Source organism: Ictalurus furcatus, chromosome 14 (assembly GCF_023375685.1).
Source record: "Ictalurus furcatus strain D&B chromosome 14, Billie_1.0, whole genome shotgun sequence".
In the NCBI taxonomy this organism is placed as follows: Eukaryota; Metazoa; Chordata; class Actinopteri; order Siluriformes; family Ictaluridae; genus Ictalurus; species Ictalurus furcatus.
The window spans coordinates 5,504,642-5,530,821 of record NC_071268.1 but is presented as its reverse complement, the minus strand read 5'-3'; the positions used below and the strand labels follow the sequence as shown (position 1 = coordinate 5,530,821).

The window sequence follows — 26,180 nt, the reverse complement described above, 5'->3', positions numbered from 1 at the left end:
TTCTGACTGAAGTAAATCAGATCGCATGTCCAGGAATGACACGGAACACGGAGTTTAATAGAATTGTAAGAAGGCTAACACGGATTTATAGGAACAAAAGCGAATCGATGCAGAAAGACCCGACACGGACCCCTGGACCTGACGGTACAAAGGGCCGAGAACGTCAGGGTGAGGTTGCGGTTCAGACTACAGTATCGACTCGATATCAATCATACTCGAAATATCTGTATAAACAGATGTAGAAAACAGATCCGTGGTCCTTCAACCCCCTCCCATCCCAAGTACATTTCAGCTCTGTGGCAAACGCTGCACATGGAGGAGAATTGTGCCTGGCATCCCTGGCACAAATAAGTTACATAACAACTCCCTCTGTGACTAACAGATAACACATTTCTAAAGTTTGGGCCTAAACATCTCCATCATTCAAACTTTCACGATGTTCCGAGCTCGCAGCTTCTCGCCCTGCTGTTTTTCATACCCTCATCAACTTTCTTGCCATTTCTGCTTGGTGGAATCATCAACTTAAAGTGAAGTTAGACAACCCCTCGGGCTGCGAGATCAGAGAAGCGACGGCGGAAGAACATTTCTATAAATGCCACCTACTGCTACTACCGGGTTAGCGCTGTGACAAGTCTACTTTACCAAAAGGGTATCGCTTCAGATAAATTATTCTAGCCGTTTCAACTGAAAAACGCTACACACTTCAGTCGCCGTCCTGTTCTAACGTACGTGATCCGCTCGTCTAAAGCGGGTTAGAGTCGACGAGGGCATCAGGATGCCGAGCAGTTCGGGTGGAAGAAAGCGAGAGTGGCCGACTTACTGATCATCCGACAAAACCCGCTACTGAACATCTTCCATTCACATGCACACGGTTCTAATGAGCAGAGATCTTTTCCCGAGCCTAAATCATTAGGCACATGAGGGATCGAGACGGGGAAAAGGATCCATTTTGACCGAGTAACAGATAGCTCAGGTGAGAAACGAACACTACGGGCTAGCACTGTCGAATTCATTTCGTTTAAGCTGCTTAATGCATTTAATATACAATTACTGGTCAGTATTGGCGTACAATGTTATCCTGGCTCCAACAGAAACCTCAGCAGCACTGGATCAAACAAACCAAGATCATACGCTTTGTAAACATAATCACGTCGGGTGATTTTACACAGTAAGACCAAGTCCTAAATGGCGTCCTGTTCACTACATGCCCGGTACACAGAGTATAGCAGAACAGTGTTGCAGAAATTACGCTGTGTAAGGCCCAACAACCACATAATACCATCTCCTCCACCCCCCCCCCCCAGTGAAGTTACACAGACCCACACATACACATGCATTCCCTCCGTCTAGACCGAGTGTACTGACCCGCTCCAGAGCCCGTTGTGTCCACATCCTTCTCCTGATACTCTGTGAATGATCTGTTCTATGAAAAAGCCCAATGCATTCTTGTCATTCTCTCACACACACACACACACACACACACACGAAGTGCCAAGCCCAGATCCCAGAAGGGGAGGCTGAAGTTCACTGTGACCTTTATAAACTCCTAAAACTTGCAGAGATTAGCAGCAACGGTCTTTTTGTTTATTCTTTCTTCCTGCGCACCGTTTGCTGCACTGCCGTGATCGTTCAGAACACACTGACGCCGTAGCACGGTATTAAACCACTTCCGTCAGATCAGATCAGATCCTGCACTTCAGAAGAGTGTGATTGCAGATAAATTAGTGCTAAACACACACGGACAGTACACCAGCTGTGCTCCTCAAACATTCCACCAACTCGGCTTTTAGGGACGTTTGACTCCACGCACTGAGTCTCAGGACAGAACGATTATTTTCCTGCATGGGGACCGTTTAGGAAGTGAGACAGCACAGATGCTTTGGGATCTCGCTGGTTTTTCTGCTGGAAGGTAGACTGGGAAAAAAAGTGCCACTATGATGACAGCACACACTAAGCATGCATATTACTTGCGTCATTCTCCATCTCGTTCCTCCCGTCTCCTACAGAGCACCACTGGTGGCATCCCTAATTTAAAAATAAATAAATAAATAAATAACGCACGGCCAAACGTCTTACCGTGCGGGAACGAGATCCTGACGTGTAGGCACGAGTTAGTAAAGTGAGGGGATGAGTACTTCCACGTGGTATTGATCCGTGATTATTGTGCTGACGCACATGCTCAGTGTGTTAAGATACAGACACTAGAGAAGTTTACACGCACACTATCATAAACCACCGTACCCGACATCATAGAACATTAGGATAAATATTCATTAGAAGTTCCTTTTTATTTTAAATCATTTTTAACATTTACATTTTTTTTATTTTTATAAAAGATCACAGTACCCTTGATCAGGGGTGTCCAAACGTATCCGTAAAGGGTAGGTGTGGGTGCAAGCAGGAGCCACACCTGAGTCCACGTGTTTAATCAGTTCAGCTTTCAGACTTTTCAGACTTTCAGGTGAGAATGAAAACCTGCGTCCACACCGACCCTTTCCGGATAAGAGTGGACACCCCGGCCCTCCCTCGATAGGTCAAAAAAAAAAACCCCATAAAGCAACATAATTTAATCACGTGATTGAAATTATAATTGTTTAATCCCTATTCTGCATACGTAAAGCAATGAGATTTGTATTCAAATTGTGTATGATGTACAAAACACTGAACGTCTCAGTTGTATAATTAACAATAACTGGATAAAATACACGAAGCAGTACTAGTAAGAGCTCTATATCACTGTACTGTGCGGCTGTGGATCAGGTGGTAGAGCGGGTTGTACATTAATCGTAGGGTTGGCGGTTCGATTCCCGGCCCACGTGACCCCGCATGCCGAAGTGTCCTTGGGCGAAACGCTGAACCCCGAGTTGCTACCGATGGCAAGCTAGCGCCTTGGCAAGCCAGAGCTGCCTTGCATGGCAGCTCTGCTCCCACTGGTGTGTGAATGTGTGAATGAGAACCAGTGTAAGTTAAGGCTCTGGGTTACTGATCGGGAGCCCCAGCACTGCCACTGTTGGGCCCTTGAGCAAGGCCCTTAACCCTCTCTGCTCCAGGGGGCGCTGTATCATTTCTGACCCTGCGCTCTGACCCCAGCTTCCTAACATGCTGGGATATTTCACTGTGCATATGTATATGTGATCAATAAAGACTCATTAAAGCGCTTTGTAGAACCACTAAGGTTAAAAAAAGTGCTACATTAGTGCAGACCATTTACTGCAGAATAGGTCATATAAACTCCGTGCTTTTCTCTACTCTCCCCTTTATACGCTAGACTGCAGTGGGTCCACAGGAAGGCTCGTCATGGTGAGTGCAGCCACCCGTGGAAATGGCCAATGTGTTTATACTTGGCAGTAATTACAGTTTGGTAGACTCCCAAGCTCCACACACACACACACATATATACACAAGCACAACCCCAGGAAACAGGCACAACACACATCATGCCCAAGAAAAGCAAATTGGAACAACAGTTAGTGATGACCTCTTTGTCTGGAAGGATTTTAGGTACAACCTACACAGTTAACTACAGCTCACAGTCCTGTTGGGAATTTGCCCAGCTTTTCGAGTACATCTAAGAAATTGCTCCAGAACAAATGATCCCAGGATGTCGAAACATGTCCCACGGTCACGAATAAGTTGAGGAAAGCGTCACTGGTCAGTGTGCAGCTTCTTAAGATAGAGCAGGAACACCACACTGTTACATGACTGCTGCTGAGAACAGCATGAAACCTGCTCGATACACATCAGTGTCAAAACACACACACACACACACACACACACACACACACACATACACACCTCTCTCCTTCTCAAACACACACCTACAATTTCCACCTGTCCATCCAAACATGGAAACCAGACACAGAGCACATAACCGGCGCCAGGACACGGACACACACACACACACACACACACACACACACAGAGAGAGCCAGGATCCTGTGGAGGTATCTCATGGCCACAGGACGGAGCTCCCCTAGCTACTTCCTGTTTGGCACTGTGATTTACTGACTCGACATTTTTTCTCCCGGTTGGCCGCCAGAGCCGGAAATCTTTGGCCGAACCCGGCTGCATGTTGTTACAGCTTCACGTTACCATCATCGTTACCTAATATTCATGATCTATAGTGGGACTTATTGTGTCAGACGACAATGTCCACTAGGGCTGGAGGGAATAATCAGTTCCGTTACAAAAGACTGTAGAGCAGTGTTGTGCTTAGCTCGTCACAGGACATGTACCCATACCCAGCATCACCGGATCAAAATAAAGTGGATTATTTTCATACAGCTGCACACTCTGGAGGGACCGCAATGATTCTCCGGTGATTGCAGTGTTTTTATTAATGGCGTTGTACATTTGAACAGTTTATAGTTCATAAAGTTAAAGTTATAGGGCATCTGCGAGACAAGTTCGTTGCTGTTATCACCTCCGTTATAGGGGAGATAAAGTCACTCCTTCACCAGCCTCTCCATTCCCCCCCCCTTCTCTTCTCCCCCTCTCCCTCTCTAAAAACGCACACCCCTTGCCATGTTTTCTCCAACCTCATCAGGAATTATAGGAGACGACTCAGAGCTGCTGCACACCTATATTTAACAAAAAAAATATATTTTTTGGATAAACCTGTGTTGTGTTTGCAATTGTTTTATCCAGAGAGCAGAGAATTTTTGTGAATTTTTTAACAAAAGAAAGATCGAAAGGTTAAACAATCAAGACGTTTTTCCACAGACTTCTTTGCTCACATCTACCGAGGGTGCCAATATTATTGGAGAGCACTGTATATATAATGTATGTAATAAACTAATGTGTGTGTGTGTGTGTATATATAGACACCGATAGCTATATAGATAGAATTTATTTTAAACAAACGGAAGAATAATCGTTAGTTGCAGCCACAGAAACATGTATAACGTATTACAATGAGTGCATTAATATAAACTTACCGTATACAGTACACCCAGAACTACTGCCCGAGCCACGCTGCTGTACAAAAGAATGTCCACCTTCCGACCAATCAAAGTCAAGAACTCGACCCCACTGTAGTACAAGTACTCATACTGACCAGGCCTACTTCCGATCAGTCCAATTAGGAACGCGTCATAGCATACTGAATTACGAGGGGGGGGGGGGTATGGCAAGGCGGATGGGTAAGCCCACATTCTTCTATGTCCATACACGTAGCCTCTGGGACAATACAGCTCCTTACATTAACACTTCACGTTAGCCCTGGGACTGTGAAATTCCTCGTCTTAACCCCCAGTGGCTGTTAAGTGCAGTTTTATGTCTTGTGCTAAGAAGTCAGAGCCTAGAGCTTTCCTGCCATCTGGAGAGTCAGGTATTCTTTACCCCTACCACACGAGTACAGTTCCGCCCACTAGATCAACAAGAGCGTATTAAAAACCGTAATTAGACAGAGCATCTGTGTGCCCTTTTTACGAAGAGCACTCCTAGGAAATGTGACCAAAACAAACAAACAAAAACAACTCTACAAGCTTTTTTTTTTTTAAGCAAAAGATTTCAACAAAATGGCAAAGTTTGTGTGGAAACCACCCCCCCCCAACCCCTCCCAATCCTCTAGATGTAATCCTACCCACTGCTGTTTCCCTGCCAACTCCGTCTGTAGGCCCACAACTGCACATGACCTGTTTACCACCTACACACACCCACACACACACACTTCAACACTCACTCTCTCTCCGTTTCATATCTGCTGGCAATATACAGAGCTTACTCATTCTCATGCATCATTCTCAGACAAAGATGTCACTCTCTCTCTCTCACACACACACCTACACACTTCCCACCACTAATATTCCATTACACATACGGTTGAGACTAAAAGTTTACATACACCTAACCTAAAAGCATTCAAACTCCGTTTATTCACAATTCCACACATTTCAAGCTAGGATACATTCCCCATGTTAAGTCGTTTAGGGTTTCCATCGTTATCTCCATAAGAGTTTCTTTCAAAATAATATCTAAGAGACAAATATATTTAAGCTTTTATTTACTAGATCAGATTTTCAGTGGGTCAAAAAGTTTACACACACTTTTCGGTGTTGCTGCCTGAACATCCGTTAAACTTGAATAAAGCTCTTCCTGTAGCCTTCCACGAGCTTCTCACAATACTTTGCAGGAAGTTTTGCTCATTCCTCTTGACAGAACTGATGTAACTCAGGATCGTGGGTCTCCTCGCTCAGACACACTTGTTCAGTTCGGTCCACGATGATGCTGCCACCCCCATGCTTCGCAGATGGGATGGAATTCTTTGGATTAAACGCCTCACCCTATTTCCTCCATACACGGTGCCAACATCGTGACCTCAGTCACCATCAGACAGAGGTGTGATCGTCAAGTGACTGAGGAAGACCGTGTGCAGACCTTTCAGGCAGGGGTGCATTTTATATTCAACACAGCAGAGAAGATCAAACACTACAAACAGGCGGTTGTGTAGCACGGAAGCACGAGCACAAACTTTATATCCAAAATGCTCCTCTGTGTGAGAGGGGCAGGGGAAACTGGTGCGAGTCGCTTAAAAGGTTTAGTTTAATTCCAGTTTATTGTCATTATATGCTGTATTTGCGCGCTTGCAGCGTAACTCCTGTCGTTTATTATAACGGAAGCGATGTGTTAGTAACGAGGCCGCGTTGCTCCTCACGTGCGGTGATACACGGTGTAGCGCGAGTAAGATCTGTAACGTCTAATTAAGACACTACGATCAAAAGTAAACAAGTAAAATAATGTTCCTAAAGGCAGCGAGTAACAGAAACCACAAGGTGCAGTGAAAGAGAGATTTTATTATTAATTTACGACTGCAGTTTAATTCTGTGCTTTTTGTGCATCCATAAAAAATAATGAATAAATGCTATTATAGAATATAAACTTATATAAACTAATAATTATGCAGTATTTTTTATGGCTGCACAAAAAGCACTGAATTAAACTACAGTCCTAAATGAAGAATATATATTCTGGTGTGTGTGTGTGTGTGTGTGTGTGTGTTGGGTTCTTTTCAGTCGTATATAATTGGACAAACAGTTGTGTGAAGTTTTAGTCTGACGTTTATATTTGTAACACTCAGTTTGTGGATTTTATTTTAAATAAACGAATGGTACTGAAAGTTTGCCCCGCCCCCATCCGATTAGTCAAAAAATAATCGTCCGGCTAATCGATTGTGAAAACGATCGTTAGTTGCAGCCCTGGGTTCCTGATGCCAGCTCCTTCACCAGTTCCTTTGTTGTTGTCGTCTTGGGGTTCAGAAGTTTTGGAACCAAAGATGGTTCATCCCTGGGGGTTACTCTGCGTCTCTTTCCTGAACGACGCAGCGTCCGGGTGGTCCCAAGAGATTTTATATCTCAATCGGTTGTTTGTATAGATGTCTGTTTGAAAATTGCTCCTAAGCAGGAACCGGACTTGTGGACTTCAACGATCTTTTTTTTTTTTTTTTTCTAAAGTCTTGGCTGAGTTGCTCGGATTTTCCAACGGTCTCGGGGACAAAAAGGCACCGGTTCTGAAAGTAGGCCCTTAAAATACAGCTACAGGTTCACTCCCAATTAACTCCTGATTATGACAATGTGCCAAGCAGAAATTTCTACCAAAAGAACAAGTACAGTAACATGAAATGTGTGAAAAACTGACACTGAATATTTTTAGCCTAGGAGCAGGTGAACTTTTGGTCTCAACTGTACCCCACCAGCGCACGGTGGCTTAGTGGTTAGCACGTTCGCCTCACAACTCCAGGGTCGGGGAGCGTGTGCGGAGTTTGCATGTTCTCCCCGTGCTGCAGGGGTTTCCTCCGGGTACTCCGGTTTCCTCCCACAGTCCGAAGACATGCACGGTAGGCTGACTGGCGAGTCTAAAGTGTCCGTAGTGGATGAATGGGTGTGTGAGTGTGTATGTGATTGTGCCCTGCGATGGATTGGCACCCTGTCCAGGGTGTACCCCGCCTTGTGCCCGATACTCCCTGGGATAGGCTCCAGGTTCCCCCCATGACCCTGAAAAGGATAAAGCGGTATAGAAGATGGATGGATGGATGGATGGATGGATGGATGGATGTACCCCACCTCATATAGTTCATTTACACATATCCCACAAGACACACCCCATTACACATACAGTTGCAATCAAAATTATTCACCCCCGATTCCAAATCAGGTTTATTGTCAAAATGTACAGACTTTCGGCTGTTTGCAACGAACACATCAAACAAAAGCAACTGAAACAGTTCAACACGACGAATGCTTCACACACACAGAGTTAAACAGAGCCAGAGAATGACTACGAGTACTCTGTTTACGTTTCCAGTGTTTAAACAGAAAGGTTTAGCATGCTTTAGGCTGTCACTTTGTCCCGGGCCTGTTTTGTAAAGCCATCAAACAAAAGCATTTATTTGCTTTCCTCGTCCTGTGGGGGATTTGTGGAGAAGCAGCTTGTGTCAAATGAAAGGAATGCTTTTGATGTCCTGACCCCACATACTGCCCTGCCTTCGAATTCGTAGCTTTCTACAGCATTTATTGAAATAAGTAAATGTTTGCTGGTGGCGATTACAGCATATTTGTGATGTACGAGGTACTAGTCGTGATATTTTATAATCTGAATAGGCCTATAATATGTGGCAAGTCAGTCTATTCTGAGCAGAGCGCTTAAGACACAAGACCTCGGCGATTATGACATGCTGGCCTTCATCAATAATCCTCACCGTATGAATCTATCGCCTGAAGTGTCAGCAAAGCGCTTTCTGTAACGAAATACGACGGAGGAGAAGAGCGCGAGCCGAAGAGGTCCATGATTTCTTTGGGTACTCCAATTCTCCTACACCACTTACCACCTACTAATCCACACATCACTCCACCACTTAACTTTGTTGAGGGTTTAAGCAATCAAAGCCTTTCGGAATAACTGAAATATAAACCGTCTCTCGGCTTCAGTCAGGAAACGCTGGCTCTATTCCAATCATCTGGAAGCTGCGTCGCAGTGGTGCTCACCGAGAGAGGACAATAGGGGGTGCACAGACTCGTTGACTAATGCGTGGAAAGAAAACAGACGAGAAAACAGCTAAAATATGCTGCTCCTTATGTGCTGCAGTTGTGAGACTGAAAACATTTCAGACTGGATGAAGTCAATTCGACAGTCAAGAGTACACTGGGAAACGTTGCTACAAAGTTGGAACAGTTATATAGCACGTCTTCGTACGCTGTAGCTTTACAGCTTCCCTTCACTGGAACCAAGAGGCCCAGACCTCTTCCAGCATCACAGTGCTCCTGTTTAGAAAGCGAGCTCCATGAAGACACAGCTTGCCAAGTTTGGAGTGGAAGATGTCGAGTGTCCTGCACAAAGCCCTGACCTCAACCCCTCAAGCATGACCTGGACGCCGATTTCACTCCAGGCCTCCTCACCCAACATCACTGCCTGATCTCACTAATGCTCTTGTAGCTGAATGAACACAACTCCCCACAGCCACGCCCCAAAATCTAGTGGAAAGCCTTCCCAGAAGAGTGGAGAGTTATTATAACATCTGGAATGAGATCCTCAACGTGTACATATGGGTGTGATGGTCAGGTGTCCACAAACTTTTGGCCATATAGTGTAGCTGTGACACCAGCACTTGTTGGACACAAGCGGTGCTTCTCGTTTCTTGTTTGTGCGTCTTTGTTTCCTTTCCTCGCGTCTTCGCTCCACCCCCTTACGAGTCGAGCGAAGGATGCGAGGACGAGATCCGGGGAGAGAGGGATCGGAGCGAGTCAAGCGTCACTTCAGAGTGACGTCAATTAATGACCACTGTGCTCGGCGATGAATTGATGAACGGTACACAAATGATCGCATCTTTCGTGCAGCTTTGCATATCCAAAACACGCACGGATCAATTAATTACAATACTCACTGTGAGCAAACTATTATTTAATTATATTTCACACAAAATTCCGTCACATCATCAAAGGATGGACTGGGGGAGGAAACCCGAGTACCCGGAGGAAACCCCCGCAGCACGGGGAGTAACATGCAAACTCCGCACACACAGGGCCACGGTGGGACTCGACCCCCCGAATCAGGAGGCGTAAGGCGGACGTGCTAACCGCTAAGCCACCGTGCGCCGATTCCGTAACTAAACATCACAAGCATGACAGCGACATGCCTTAGGACAGTCTGTGACCCGTGCTCACATGCAAGACCAACGTTATCTCAGGCAACAGCGCATGCGTCAGTGGACTGGATCTGAAAATACCCCAAACGTGTTTCTGATACTGATCCATCTGAAACTGCATCCTTTTATCCAGCAACAACAGAGTTTGTTTACACTTTACGCTTAAACACTCGCAACATACCAGCAGATATACAGTTCCATATCACAATACGTCCGGTTACAATTTTTTTTTTTTACAATAGTGCATTATATAGAATTAGTAAAAAAAAAAGAAATAAGAATGGCTACACGAAATGTAAAAGGATTCCTTGGTCGGACCGGACGGATCGAGTTCTCGGTCTTCCCTGCGTGTCGATTCCGCCTCGCTTTCGCGCAAATAAAAACCGTTGGAGCGGTTATTGATAAAACTGTTCCTGTGAAAACAGACAGGAAGGTGTTTAGGGAGATGGCTAAAGGCTGAGAAAGACAGTCCAGTGAAACACAGTACATGAGAGAGTGATCAGCTGGCATGGGGGGGTGGGGGGGGTGGGGCGGGGGTGGAGCACAGCTAAATTTAGTGCGTCTCAGTGCCTGGCATGCTGAGGACAGGGAGCGTCCAAGACCAATGCCAAATGAAAGCAAACACACACACACAAACACACAAACACACACACACACACACACACACAGCCTGCTGCTGTTTTATTTCATTTACACAAGGAGCTCTGCAGGCTGTTCTCTGCAACTTCACCTTTAATATAAACAACATTTTGATATAAATTTATGATTCATTAAAAACTCTGGCTTTCTCCCATCTCGCAAAAACATTCCAGTAAGTGGACTGGTGACTCCAAACTGCCCTTACGTGCGAGTGTGTGTGTGTGTGTGTGTGTGTGTGTGTGTGTGTGTGGTGCCCTGGCCTCCCATCCAGGGTGTATTCCCGCCTCACTCCCATTGTTCCCGGGGTAGGCTCCGGATCCACCATGACCCTGACCAGGGTAGAGTGCTTACTGACGGTGTATGAATGAATAAACGAACTCATTTGGTGTGAGTAATGTTTAAACAACTGTGACTGACTTCACGTCTTCTGCTTTCTCATCACCAAAAGCTGCTCATGGAAATTGCGGTTCTCAGAACGCCGTTCTTAAGAGTTTACAACAGAACCCACCAGAGGTGCGTCCGGATCACACGATGCCGTGGGAAACCTCGGTTTAATGCTCGGACGTGCCCCGGTAACGCGCAGTAAGCGGACCAGCCGCCTGGTTTGTTTGTGTGCTGCTGCTGCTATGGTAATCTCTGTAATCTCTGCTGGGAACAGTAAAAAGTCAAAAAGAAGAAGAAAGAGGGAAAAAAAAAAAAAGTAAAGTTTTATATACAAAAGTTGGGGGTGGAGAAAAGGAGCATCAGAAATACCAGAACTATTCAGTAAGTGTCAGGTGAGTGGGTGTGTGTGTCGCTACGGGTTCATGTAACCAGACTGAGTGGGTGAAAATCTGGTATGTGAGAGGCGTGTGTGTGTGTGTGTGTGTGTGTGTGTGTGTGTGTGTGTACACATCTGTATCACATATCAAACGCCTCAGGCCAAACACTCAGTATGACGGCAGGTGTTATACTGTAGGTTTCTTTTTAACTTCGGGACACAATGCTCACGCGACTCGATCCGTAACGCTCAAAATTTATACCAAATATTCACAATAAGGTTCTTTTTGCTCAGGATATATGACATTAAGAATAATGAAGAAAGCACTGGTAATCTAAGATGCAAGATATTCTTCCTCTGACCACTTCAATTATTACTGTTATTATTAGTTTAGACCAACCATTTTAGGCTAAAAACAATGTAGATTCCCACATCACTGTTACACAGCCTCGTATTCATTCAACACGATATGAGGTAGCTACTTTAGCCAACAAGAGATGCAGGGATCAAATATACAACCGTACACAATTCCCCTGAAGATATTAGCGCATGCCGTTATCCTCTCAGTTGAGTAATAAAAAAATGTGGGGAGTCAGTTCTGTGGTCAAAGAGAGAGGAAAACATCATAATTCAGGAAAGCTGATGGAAAGAAATAATAATTTTTAAAAAAAACAGAACGCAATAAAGTTATTGCCCAGGTTATTTATTAGGAATAGCGAAGACAACAATGAAGTAATTCTCTAAGCTAGTCCCTACTATTTACCATTATTTCAGTGCAAGACCCGACAGTCCATGCACACCGTGCCCGTTCCACTACACGCAGATAGATATACAACACAATTTCACAGTCATTACAATTTGAAAAAAGTCCCAAATCTATGTAGAGATACATCCTAAAAAATGTGAAAATTTGCCCCACTTTCCTGCCAATGTTTCTCCTGATTGCTGGAAAATCTATAATTAATCTTCTCCTCAGAGCGGTGAGTGATTATAGAGTACGATATTACATCCCGTCATTTCACAAGCACATATTCCGACTTCACACATCAATTAGCATTTTTCTTTAGAAACTTCTAGAATGCTCTAAACCACTTCACTGCTCATGCTCGTTAATTTGGCACATAATCACGATACATGCATTTGTTAGTGTTTTTTTACGTTAGGCCTGCTGCTCCAGCAGTGACAAACAAGTTACAGGAAGGTGCGCTGCTGTTAGCGGGGCGCGAACACGCCGAAAATCCCACTGCGGCGTTAGAGGAAGCGATCAGGCCGATAGCAAACGCGATCAGACGAAGAACTTTTATTCATAAATTCAACCGAGGTTCCGCATTAGGAGTTTCAGAAGGCCTGAAGTCAATCCTGAGGTAAATTGGATAAATCCTCTGCCTGTGGATTTGCCAGTTCCAAAAAAGTTGAAAAAAATAAATAATAAATAAATAAATAAATAAATAAATAAACTCGGTGTTCTCTTCCAAAGACTACGGACATAAAAAAAAAGAAAGACGAGAAATAAAAAGTAGCATGAATAAATAAATAAATAAAAATCCAGAGTTAATACTTGCGTATAATTATATTCGTTATGAATGTCCCGTAGACATTTACCTTGCATTTAATATTTAGACAAAATAAATGCCATTGTGTCCTTAATTTGTGCGTCATTTATTCTTTTCCATTCTTTGTTAAAAGTGTAAAAAGTTTGTTCATCAAACCTGCGTGCTGCTGCGCCAGGAAACAGGGTTTCAGTACCAAATAATGGCTGATCATGACCGAGGAAAGCATCGACTGTGCAGCTGGAACGGGAGAAAATGATTAAATGCTTGCAGTTACAGCAGACAGCAGCAACTTCGCCAGTAGAAATGAATTAACACTATAAAAGACACTCGCACACTTCTGTGTCCATGCAACTGCAATAAACAGCTTTAGGTTCGATATATCTGGACGCTTAAAGTGGCAAGTTTGCATTTTATTAATAATATTTAACCAGACGTCTGTGCGTCGACGTTTCGGCGTGTGCTCAACCTGCTCCGGGGCACAAACCGGTGTATAAGCTGCAACGGTTATTAAGCTTGATTTCAGCTAATCTTTCTAGCTGTGACAGAAAAAGTCATTGTTTCCATGAACTCACAAATCCTGCTTTCTGGAGCCGACCTGAGGACGGACAGTAGCTTTGGCTTCAGCGGTATTCCTGGTTCCTCGACAGTGACATGAAATACACACTGACCTTTTTTTCCACAGCAGACACGATTTAGGAGGATGTGTCTTGTCCAGGGCAACAGAAAATACTGTGTGCTCGGGTATGTAGTATACACACACACACCTAGGTCCATAAATATTTGGACACGTACACATTTCTTTTTCAAATTGGGTGAAAGATACAGGAATTACAGCACTTTAGGGCATGTGCCCTGATTTTCCACTTGGACCAACTAACAATCATACATAAAATTGCCATTCTTTATACTTGGTTGCAAATCCTTTGCAGTCAATGGCCTGGAAGTCTGGAAGCCATAGATATCACCAGACACTGGCTTTCCCCGGGTTTTCTTGGCTCTACCAGGTATTTACTGCTACTATCTTCAGTTCCTGATTGTTCTCAGGGCATTATGTCTTCACGTCAGGCGATTCAGGTCAGGTGACTGACTCGGCCATCGCAGAACATTCCACTCCTTTGCCTTAAAAAGTGTCTTGGGTTGCTTTCAAAGTAGGCATTGGGTCATTATTCATCTGACCTGTGAAGTGCCGTCCGATGGGAGCAGATAATATAGGCCTGTACGCTTCAGAATTCATGCCACTGCTTTTTTCAGATCGTCAATAAATACAAGGGACCCAGTTCCATTGGCAGCCATACACGCCCACGCCATGGGATCATGAGCAGTTCCTTCTCCATACTCTTCTCATCATGCTGCTACAAGTTGATCTTTGTCTCATCTGTCCACAGGATGTTGTTCCACAACTGTACGTGTGTTTTTTTTTCTCGATGTATAAAAGGATAAGATAGAAGAGGACATTTAGGGTGCTCTCACGCTCGAGTCCTCTTTAAAAAGGACCGAACTCAGACCTCCGAAATTGGACCAAGTGTGAAAACACCCTTAGTTTTGGAAATACATTCCCAGAAAGATATTAGGCCTGAGCTTGCTGCCAGGGTTAATGGTATCATAGCATGTCTGAGCCCACATCAGGCTCATTCCAATTAAAAAAAAGAAAGTAAATTAACGGCTTAAAAACACACTGGCACAAGCATGTTGGAAAACCGATGAGCCATGCTTTCTTCTAATGGTCTTCGAAACCTTCCAAAATACTTACCCATCTACTAACAGGAGGGCGGGGGGGGGGGGGGGGTTGCGATGATGCGGCAAATCATATTGTTTTGATACAAGGCTCGCGATTCGATACTTCTGCGTCTCAAACAATACATTCAACAGACTACGACAAAAGAAGGCGATTTCTCATAAAATACCGCTTATGTTGTGAGGTGTGAAACATTTCATCTTAATCAAGCCCGCACTCACTTGTTCCTCTGAAAAAGTAACCCCCCCATCTCGAATCAGACGAGGCTTCTCCGACACACGCTGCTCTCACGCACCGAGCATATTAGATTGCGAGAAATCAGTAACGGCTATGAAAATTCCCCAAACTGTTTAAGTTATGGTGTTTGGGAGCACCTCAGGGTAATGGACCATGCTGATGTGATGTGTTAGAGTGTGACACGTGCATCAAATGTGTGTATTATACACTGCTGCTAGTACTGCAGACCTGCTGCACTCAGGACGCCTCTCCTCACTGATTCAATCCTGCATAAAGGAATCATCACACAGGGCTCGAGACAGCTGCGTGACTGACAGCGCGACTAGCTAACAGAGTGTCCGCACTTACGGAGAGTAAATTTAAGACTATTATTAGGAAAATATAAGATCAAATCATGTGAGACCATTACGGTAATTTAACCTTAATCGTCCTGATACATGTTCCTCTCGGACATCGCGCTTCCGAGGAAAGGCGCGTGTAATTCCCGGGAACTTTTAGTGCTTCCGGACATGCACGCCTCGTTCTCATAACTACGCACGTGTTCTAGTAAATGTGCGTGTAGTTACAGAATTACTCGTACTAGTTACTGATACGCCGATACACGTTCCTCTCCACACCATTCGTTATTCTCAACACGTCTCGAGTGCATCTTCACAAACTTTCCAAACAAAATCCAAAATGAAATTTAAAAAATTGTGCCAGACCCTTGAGTTTTAAAACTTTTTTTAAATTGAAGATTTTTTTAAAAAAAAAAAATAGTTTTTATGCAGTTTTAAGTTATAATAATAATAATAATAATAATAATAATAATAAAAACAAGGAATTTGGATACATGTTCACAATATTTATGCATGAAAAGGGTTTCATCTTGTCGCTTTCTTTCCAGCTTTTGCGTTGTTATACGCTGTTGAAGAGTGTGAATGGATCACACGAGCACTGTGGCGTAATTACGTTTTAATGAATGTACTCTTTGGTTTGAATATTTAAAATAACTGAAAATGGAAACCTAAGGCACGTATTGTGTATTGAGACACAGACGAGTTGGAGTTGTTTGTCCAATTACACCCATATTATTTAGTTATTTGTGTTTTAACATTTAACGGCATTAACTGTTTGGGTTTCAACAAAATTCTCAGACTGACCGAAGTATGTGTGTGTGTGTGTGTGTGTGTGTGTGTGTGTGTGTGAGACCCTGCTCCCTCTCTGTCCCTCATACCGACACACAGGCCCCCGACCCACAGGTCACACCTGTTCTGTAGCTTGGAGCTTTGAGAGGGGGATGGGGGGGGGGGGTTTGGTTGGACGGTGGGGGAGGGGGGATTTGGGGCAATGTCAGAAAAACGTTCCGACACGCTGGTGTCACACGAGTTATACGGTTTATACAAGTACTTACTTTAGATCAATCAACACACAGACGTTCACTTGTTCAATCTATAACACGGACCGTACGGTTCACCGTTTTGACGAGGAAAATAGACATCCCTCGTCACACAGCTGGCTGACAGCTGGCTAGCGTGTTGCTAACAAAAAAAAAAAAAAAAAAAAAAAAAAAAAAAAAAAAAAAAAAAGTTAGCATGGAGGCGTCCACACTTTTGAGCTTGAATGCACGGCGGTCAAAAATCCAAATCCAAGTTCCCATCTCAGGCGTCGCGCTTCCGAGGAAAGGCGTGTGTAATTCCCAGGAACTTTTAGCGCTTCCTCGTTCTCATAACTACACACGGTTTTTTTAGTGATGTGCATGTAGTTACAGAATGACCCGTACTAGTTACTGAAAATATTCCGAGATCCTGACGGGACTCTAAACGCGGTGTCCTACAGATACACAGCTGAAACGTTTTCATTCAGATATCCAGATAGAAATAACTTTATTTTAGTGGAACGGACATCTCAGTTCACTTAAACCATTTCCTGTACGTATTCCGTGGTTAGATTTTTTTTTTTCCTAGAGCACTTCTAGGTCATCGAGACGAAAATCCTAACGCACCGTGTGTCCGAAATCATCCGGCTCGGAGTAAGACGCGACAGTGCTGTTTCTTGCTTTCTGTTCCACGTTGACATTTCTGTCTGCGAGACACGGTAATAACGGTAATCGTAATCCGACGTGTCAGAACACGTCCACCCGCGTCACGATGCAGCACTTCACACCTGATAGCGTTCGCTTGCTTACAAGTTAGCAAAAAAGTTTTTCCTTCTTTCAAGAAGTTCGCAGGGTTACATTAATCTACTGAAGCCCCTTTCAAGCGCATTAGTTTCAGTGGACAAGCATAACCACTGAATATCAATCATCTGTCATCGGCAGAATTATTCCTGAGGACAGCTATTCAGGGATGATCAAAGCAGACACAAGCGCAATCAAAAGAAAGCTATTGTAACCTATAATAAAGCTGACGCTCTAACAAGATGGCGGCTGTACGTGATGTAAAACTGACAGGAAACTGGGACCAGTGGATTGCGTCTGTAACTGTGCCTCTGTAATAATCTCATCGTCTGTTCTTTCTCAGACCAACGCGGTCAGTGAACGCTCCCTTACTGTAACGGCTTTCCATTTGCCTGGAGGGATGAATGGAGAACTCGAACTTGCCATTCTGTGGAAATTATACTGTATGGCCAAAGGTTTATGGACACAAAATTATAACAGTCATGTGCGATTTCAGATTTATTCCCCCTTTGCTCTTCTGGGAAGGCTTTCCAGAAGATTTTGGGGCGTGGTTGTGGGGATTTGTGATCGCTAGTGAGATCAGGTCCTGAGGAGGTCTGGGGTGCAGTCGGTGTTCCGGTTCATCCCAAAGGTGTTCAGTTGGTATTGAGGTCAGGGCTCTGTGCAGGACACTCGAGTTCTTCCAGTCCAAACTTCACACGCCAGGTCTTCATGGGGCTCGCTTTGTGTACAGAGACTCTGTCATGCTGGAGCAGTGTTTGGGGTCTCTTCGTTCCAGTGAAGGGAAACTGTAATGCTACAGCATACAAAGACATTACCTACAACTGTGTGCTTCGGACTTTGCGGCAACAGTTTGGAAAAGGAGCACGTGTGGGTGTGATGGTCAGGTTTCCACAAACGTTTGGCCATATCAGGTCATGATGATTAACCACTGAAATTTTCAGGGCTAAACAGACATTTGTCTGGGACGGTCTGGGTATTCGGATTACTCTACACAGACTGTATGCGTAAGCGATACTGAATAACGCATTCGAATGAGTGTGATTATGGGTTAAAGATATTAACATGGGCTGTGTTTGTGTGTTCCCTTTGAGGGGTGAGGGGGAATTCTTAAATGGTTTATCCCGGAGATCAGGGCGACATGCAAAGCAGCCCTTATTGCAACCGAACCGATTTACAGCATATCAGATTACATGAAACATGCAAAGATACAAGTTAGATAAAAGGTTGGAGCTGAAAAGGTCAACACTGTGATACAGAGTAAAATAGACAAAAACATGATAGTGTAAAATTTCCTGCACAGCCACAGACTGAATATTTATTTTAAAAACATGAGTAAGTTCATGCAGGATCACGTTCAGTTTAGCTCACAGACCTTCATTAGGCCTCGATGAATAATAATATGGCAACAGCAATATAATAATTCCATGTACAACTCACACACACACACACACACACACACACACACACACACACACACACACACAGCTGTGCAATAACAACATTCTTCATAATGTATTTATTATGACTTATTCTTTTTCTTATGGACACATTCATGATAACTGCCTTATGATCATCACCTGCACTTCAACCGCTTCACTTACTTATTTTATTATTTTTTAAATCTTATTTTACTCGTACCTAGTTTACTGCTGTACGGGTAGTGTAACCCGTGTTCTCTGCACAAGACAATTTCTCTCAAGGCCCAATAAAGTGCTCCATCTATCTATCCATCCATCCATCCATCCATCCATCTATCTGTCTGTCTATCTATCCATCTATCTATCCATCCATCCATCCATCCATCCGTCTATCTATCCATCCATCCATCCGTCCATCTATCTATCCATCCACCCATCTATCTGTCTGTCTATCTATCCATCCATCCATCTGTCTATCTATCCATCCATCCGTCTGTCTGTCTATCTATCTATCCATCCATCCAGCTATCCATCTATCTATCCATCCATCCATCTATAATGTCTATCCATCCATCCATCCATCTGTCTATCTATCTATCTGTCCGTCCATCTGTCCGTCTATCCATCCATCCATCTGTCTGTCTATCCATCTATCTATCCATCCGTCTGTCTATCTATCTATCCATCCATCCAGCTATCTGTCCGTCTATCCATCCATCCAGCTCTGTCCGTCTATCCATCCATCAGTCTGTCCGTCTATCCATCCATCAGTCTGTCTATCCATCTATCCATCCATCCGTTTGTCTGTCTGTCTGTCTATCTATCTGTCCATCCATCCATCCATCCGTCTGTCTGTCCATCCACCTATCCATCCATCCATCCGTCCACCCGTCTATCCATCCATCCGTCTGTCTGTCTATCCATCTATCTATCCATCCATCCATCTGTCTATCCATCCATCCATCCGTCTATCCATCCATCCATCCGTCTATCCATCCATCCATCCATCCATCCGTTTGTCTGTCTGTCTATCTATCTATCCATCCATCTGTCTATCCATCCATCCATCTGTCTGTCTGTCTGTCTGTCTGTCTATCTATCTGTCCATCCATCCATCCATCCGTCTGTCTGTCCATCCACCTATCCATCCATCCATCCGTCCACCCGTCTATCCATCCATCCGTCTGTCTGTCTATCCATCTATCTATCCATCCATCCATCCATCCATCCATCTGTCTGTCTATCTATCCATCCATCCATCTGTCTATCCATCCATCCATCCATCCGTCTATCCATCCATCCATCCATCCATCCGTTTGTCTGTCTGTCTATCTATCTATCTATCCATCCATCTGTCTATCCATCCATCCATCTGTCTGTCTGTCTGTCTGTCCATCCACCTATCCATCCATCCATCCATCCGTCCACCCGTCTATCCATCCATCCGTCTGTCTGTCTATCCATCTATCTATCCATCCATCCATCCGTCTGTCTATCTATCCATCCATCCGCCTATCCATCCATCCATCTGTCTATCCATCCATCCATCCATCTGTCCATCCATCTATCCATCCATCCATCCGTCTATCCATCTGTCTGTCTATCTATCTATCCATCCATCCATCCAGCTATCCATCCATCTGTCTATCCATCCATCCGTCTGTCTGTCTGTCTATCTATCCATCCATCCATCCAGTTATCCATCCATCCGTCTGTCTGTCTGTCTGTCTGCCTGCCTGTCTGTCTGTCCGTCCATCCATCTGTCTATCCGTCCGTCTATCTATCTATCCATCTGAAATAACTGCAGTTTGAAAAGTTATTAATCACCAAAGCCCGTCTAAAAGCGCACAGCTCATGGTAAATTAACAGTAGAACCTTCGGAGAGACTATAGTTTTGGGGTTTTTTTGTAGGTGTGTGTGTGTGTGTGTGTGTGTGTGTGTGTGTGTGTGTGTGTATAGAGGTGACTCCTCGGTGCCGTTGAAAGAAAACACTCTTCAACTCTCAGTAACAGTGGCGGCGTCTTAAGTTTGAGCACAGCTGCCCTGGAGGATCGAAAAGAGTCCAACGCACGCGCACGCACGCGCCACATATTCTCATTCTCTCGCACGCGCTAGACCAAAAGCACTCGTTACTCATATACACTGTTACACAAATACACTGTTACACATGCACAAAGCCCTCGACAGTGTGTTCAGGTACAAACTGAAACTCCGGCACCGAGGACGAGGAGCGAGAATTCCAGATCTCTCTCTCTCTCTCTCTCTCTCTCTCTGTAACTTGGCCGAGAAAAGAAGGCGAACTTTCCGTTTCTTACCCTTTAGACGCCGCGGCTCCTCTTTTCTCGCCACTGCGGATCCGTGTAGTTCATCTTCTCGGTATGGTGGAGTCTTTGTGTTAAAACGCCGCTTCTTCGCTGTATTTTGTGGCTTCAACTGCGCTCACGCATTCGTTCTCTCTCTCTCTCTCTCTCTCTCTCTCTCTGCCTCGCGCGCGCGCGCGCGCGCACACTCTCAGCTCCGTGATTCGGCCACAGCAGCTATGTGTACACCACAGCGACGGGCGCGCGCATGCGTAGCCGAGGTGGGGCGGGCGCACGCTGGAATGTCGGGAACGGGCATGATTTGCCTCAAGTGGAGTATAAACAGTATATACTCCGATCAGCCATAACATTAAACCCACTGACAGGTGACGTGGATAACAGTCATTATCTTGTTACAGTGGCACCTGTCAAGGGGGGGAGGGGATATATTCGACAACAAGTGAACAGTCAGTTCTCGAAATTAATGTGTCGGAAGTAGGAAAAATGTGCAAGCATAAGGATCTGAGCATATATATATATATATATATATATATATATATATATATATATATATATGCGCTTGCCCATTTTTCCCATTCATTTTTATTATCTTTACGATAATATATATGAGGTGTTGGAAGCAGGAAAAATGGGCAAACATAAGGATTATATATATATATATATATATATATATATATATATATATATATATATTTGCTTGCCCATTTTTCCTGCTTCCAACACCTCATATATATTATCGTAAGGATAGTGTAAGGCGTTTGCAGTTCCTCCCAACTGGATTGAATGCATTTCTTTGTAAATTGGAAGTCAGATTGTTTCTGTAAACTTCTGAATTCATTCTGCTGCTACCATCATGAGTTACATCACCAATAGAGATTATTGAGCCTGTTCCAGAAGAAGCATGCAAGCCCAAGCCATGACACGACCTCCACCATGCTTGAGCAAGCTTGTATGTTTTGGATCATGAGCAGATCCTTTCTTTCTCCAGAATCTGACCTTTCCATCATTTTAGTAGAGGTTACTTTTGTTTCCAGGACTTTTGTGGCTCGTCTCTGTATTTCTTTGTGAATTCCAATCTGGATTTCTGATTCTCACTGCTGATGAGTGGTTTGCATCTTGTGCTATGGCCTCTACATTTCTGCACTTGAAGTCTTCTTCAAATGGTGGATTTTGATACCTTCACCTCTACCCAGAGGATGTTGGTGATGTCACTGACTGTTGTTTTTGATTTTTCTTCACAGCTCTCACAATGTTTCTGTCATCAGCTGCTGTCGTTTTCCTCGGCCGACCTGTTCCATATCTGGGTGTTAGTACACCACTAGTTTCTTTTTCTTTCTCAGGACATTCCAAATTGTTGTATTGGCTATGCCCAATGTTTATGCAAGGACTCTGATAGATTTTCACTCTTTTCTCAGCTTCAAAATGGCTTGCTTTTCTCCCATTTACAGCTCTCTGGTCTTCATGCTGGTTTATGCTTTTTAACAGCAAATGCAGGTTTCACAAGAGAAGTGTAGGACTCAGACCAAGAGAAGACATTCAGAGCTATTATTTGTTTAAACAATCAATCTAACAGGGCACACCTTGGCTGCAAGAAACACCTGTCAGTCCCATGTTCCAATATTTTTGATCACTTGACAAATGGGTGGGTTCAAACAAAAGGTGCCATGTTCTAAGTTGTTTAACACATCTAGAAGTACATATGAGGAAATGAAATCTGAAATTCTGGTCTATTGTCTCGTATTTATCTCCTTATCTCAAACTCAAATGTCTTCAGTGTAATAAAAACAAAGGTTCGTGGACACAAAATTATAACAGTCATGTGCGCTTGTTGAACATCCCATTTCAGATTTATTCCCCCTTTGCTCTTCTGGGAAGCCCTTGCACTAGATTTTGGATGATGGCTGTGAGGATTTGTGTTCATTCAGGTACAAGAGCATTAGTGAGGTCAGGTACTGATGTTGGGTGAGGAGCCCTGGGGTGCAGTCTGTGTTCCAGTTCATCCCAAATGTGTTTAATGGGGTTGAGGTCAGGGCTCTGTGCAGGACACTCGAGTTCTTTCATTCCAACCTTAACACGCCTTGTCTTCATGGAGCTCGCTTTGTGCACAGGGGCATCGTCATGCTAGGACAGGTTTCGGCCTCTTAGTTCCAGTGAAGGGAAACGGTAATGCTCCAGCATACAGAGACATTACATATAGTTGTGTGCTTCCAACTTTGTGGCAAAGGAACACGTGGGTGTGATGGTCAAGTAACGTCTTATTTTAGAAGAGGAGAAGAAAAGTCTCATTTTATTTGAAAAGTAAGACACAATGATACGAATTCAATTCGATTCAGTTTTATTTGTCTCTCCTTTACTGCTTGGTTGAGACTTTGTTAAGTCTTTGAGATTTTATCTTTTCAACGTCCACTTTAAACAATGGGTATTTTAGCATTTCTGTATCCGACATCCCTCAGTGCTGTAAAGTGTTCTATTTCTTCTTATCTGCACGACTGGTTGTGATTAATGTCCCTATCTGGATCCAATCCATATGATTCGACATCTGGGCCCCAGCTGACAGGGTGGGTGGCTGCAGGTGGAGCTGAGTGGGATGTGGAAATGGACGTAGGAAGGGCGATGGTAATTCCACTACCAAGCCGATCGTCGCTTCCTGAAATGCCATAAGAGATAGGAACGTACAATGAACCATGTCAAGGACTAATCTTGAGTAAAGCCCAGTTTCTGGCTTCTGTGTTTATATGGTCTCTATAATGTCTTTCAATATTTGATGTTTTCTATTGTTTGGCCAATTTTTAAAACAAGTATAACCTTTTTCTTTGCATTGTCTATAATCATAGGAAATGGCCGACTCAGTGAAGTGCATGATTTGTGCATAAACGCCAAACTTGGTGCGATGAGATAGAGTAAACTAGAAACTTGACTAGCTTTGAAGCAGACAGCTAGCTAGCTCTGTCATCAGTAGATAACAAAAATATTAGCAAGTGAAACTATCTTGAATATACTCTGAATATATTTTATTCTCTCAGCTTTCATATTACAAGGCCAGGGCAGAATGTGCGTGAAAGAGAGAGTGGGAGAAATGTAGAGAGATATTCTTTACAACATGAGGAATGTGAATAACAAGACTAACGTCCAGGAACAACAACCATGAACCCATCCAACTATTCTAATGTGTCCCAACATTTGTGACACTTCACTGCAAATAATGACATCTTAACAAGTGGAAATATCTTGAATACAGTCAAATGTATGTCGGTTTTCATATTATAAGATTAGAATAAACCAAATATAAGCTTATTAAACCGATTTCTAGATATTTGTACTAATTTCAAGCTTGAAAATATTTCATTCTTTTGCCAGATAATTTGAAGCATTTACGGTATATCTAGAAAGAAGCCAAATTATCTGATAATAGAATGAGAAAAGGTAACGCTTGACATTCATACAATTGTCTAGAAACATGTTTTAATAATCATATATTTGTTTTATTGTAATATTATAATAGGAAATACTAGATATATTTGACTATATCCATCCATCCATTTTTCGTACCGCTTATCCTACGCTTGGTCGCGGGGGAACCTGGAGCCTATCCCAGGGAACTCTGGGCACAAGGCAGGGGACACCCTGGACGGGGTGCCAATCCATCACAGGGCACAATAACACACCCATTCACACACTATGGACAATTTGGGAATGCAGATCAGCCTACAACGCATGTTTGGACTCGGGGAGGAAACAGGAGTACCTAGAGGAAACCCCCAAAGCATGGAGAGAACACGCAAGCTCTATGCACACAGGGCGGAAGTGGGATCCGAGCCCCCGGCCCTGGACGTGCGGGGCAGGGGTGCTAACCACCACGCCACCGTGCCCCCCAGTGAAGGAATACAAAGGTTGGGACAGATTAGGATGCGTTTAGGATAGTTGTGAAATATTCCTGAACTGCAAGGGTTCCTACTGTTCTTTATATTCAGTACATTCAACACCAACTGGTCAAAATTCCTCTCTCTCTCTATGTCTCGATGACTCTCTTTTACATGAATTCATTCCCCTGACTGTGTAATAAGGGAAGCTAAAGGGCTGCAAGGCATGTGATGTACAAAATGGAAATGGTGTGTCTAAAGAAGACATTTTATATCAAAACATCAAATTCCTCGTGACATTTCGCTAATTATTTTTGACACATACAGTGCTGTTGGTGAACGCTGGTGACTCTTGCTGAATGCCATGAAACTGCTCATCACATGAGGCAGCGGTTCTGCTTTACTCATAAATCAGCACGAACATGTCAAAATATGCCTGAGATATAAAAGCTTAAACATGTTTTTTGAAGGCTCATATCTAAAAAAAAACCAAACAAAACTAATCTATACGGCATGGAAGGCCAGCTATATTTTTATGGATGTCTCAGAGTACTTTGCCTGGCTTAATGTTAATCATCTCTGCGCACCAGTACAATGTCTGAATGATGAAATGGAAATGTTTACTCCACTGGTTGGTAAGCTTAGGGAGCTGCCAGACAAGCCTATGAGGCAAACTGAGAAAATATGACTCCTTCATGAAGATCAACTTAAGCTTAACGTAACACAATAAAAGAAAGGTGTTTGTGAGCGTATTTAACATTCAGTCTCCTGTGTGTAAACTCAGGATGAGAGGCCAGTAGGGCACATGAACTCTGACTCACGTATCCTCCCCATCCACCCACAATGCCACTACTCCACCTGAATTTTCAACCTTGCTTCGTGACCCTGGAAACACGCACACCCTCCAACCCTTCCGTCTCCCTGCGCTTTCTTTCAGCGTCTCAGTCTCTTTCACAGGAAGTGAGTGCGGGGGGTAGGGGGAATTCTGAAAGCTTGGGCAGAGTGACCACTATTTATTTCATTTTTCATTCATTTCAAACTCAGAAAACACCATGAGGGTTAGGTCTTATGTAGAAGACGGAACAGCATCAACAGAAACGAAGACAAAAAGTGCATATGGAAAAAAAAATATGTACAGAAGCCATTTTTCTACAATCATGCAGGAACATGTTTCGGATAATAATTTTATCTTTGTAAATTGTCTGTAAGCCACTTTTGCCCATTCATCAATTTTTGGTACCGCTTATCCTACACAGGGTTGCGGGGAGCCTGGAGCCTATCCCAGGGGACTCGGACTCTTAGTCCAGATACCTTGAGGACCCTCTCCACCTAGTGGTCCAGGTTAGTCAGTTCCACTA

General features: G+C 43.7%; 1 protein-coding gene across 3 annotated transcripts in view; it reads right to left on the bottom strand.

Annotated features, from left to right (window-relative positions):
* peak1 (pseudopodium-enriched atypical kinase 1) overlaps positions 1-21,201 on the bottom strand; it is an 88,644-nt gene extending 67,443 nt beyond the window's left edge. For all 3 annotated transcript variants that reach the window (XM_053642386.1, XM_053642385.1, XM_053642387.1), the window contains exon 1: positions 20,957-21,201. The gene's annotated coding sequence lies outside the window, so the exon portion shown is untranslated. The remainder of the gene's footprint in view (positions 1-20,956) is intronic.
* Between the last annotated feature and the right edge of the window lie 4,979 nt (positions 21,202-26,180).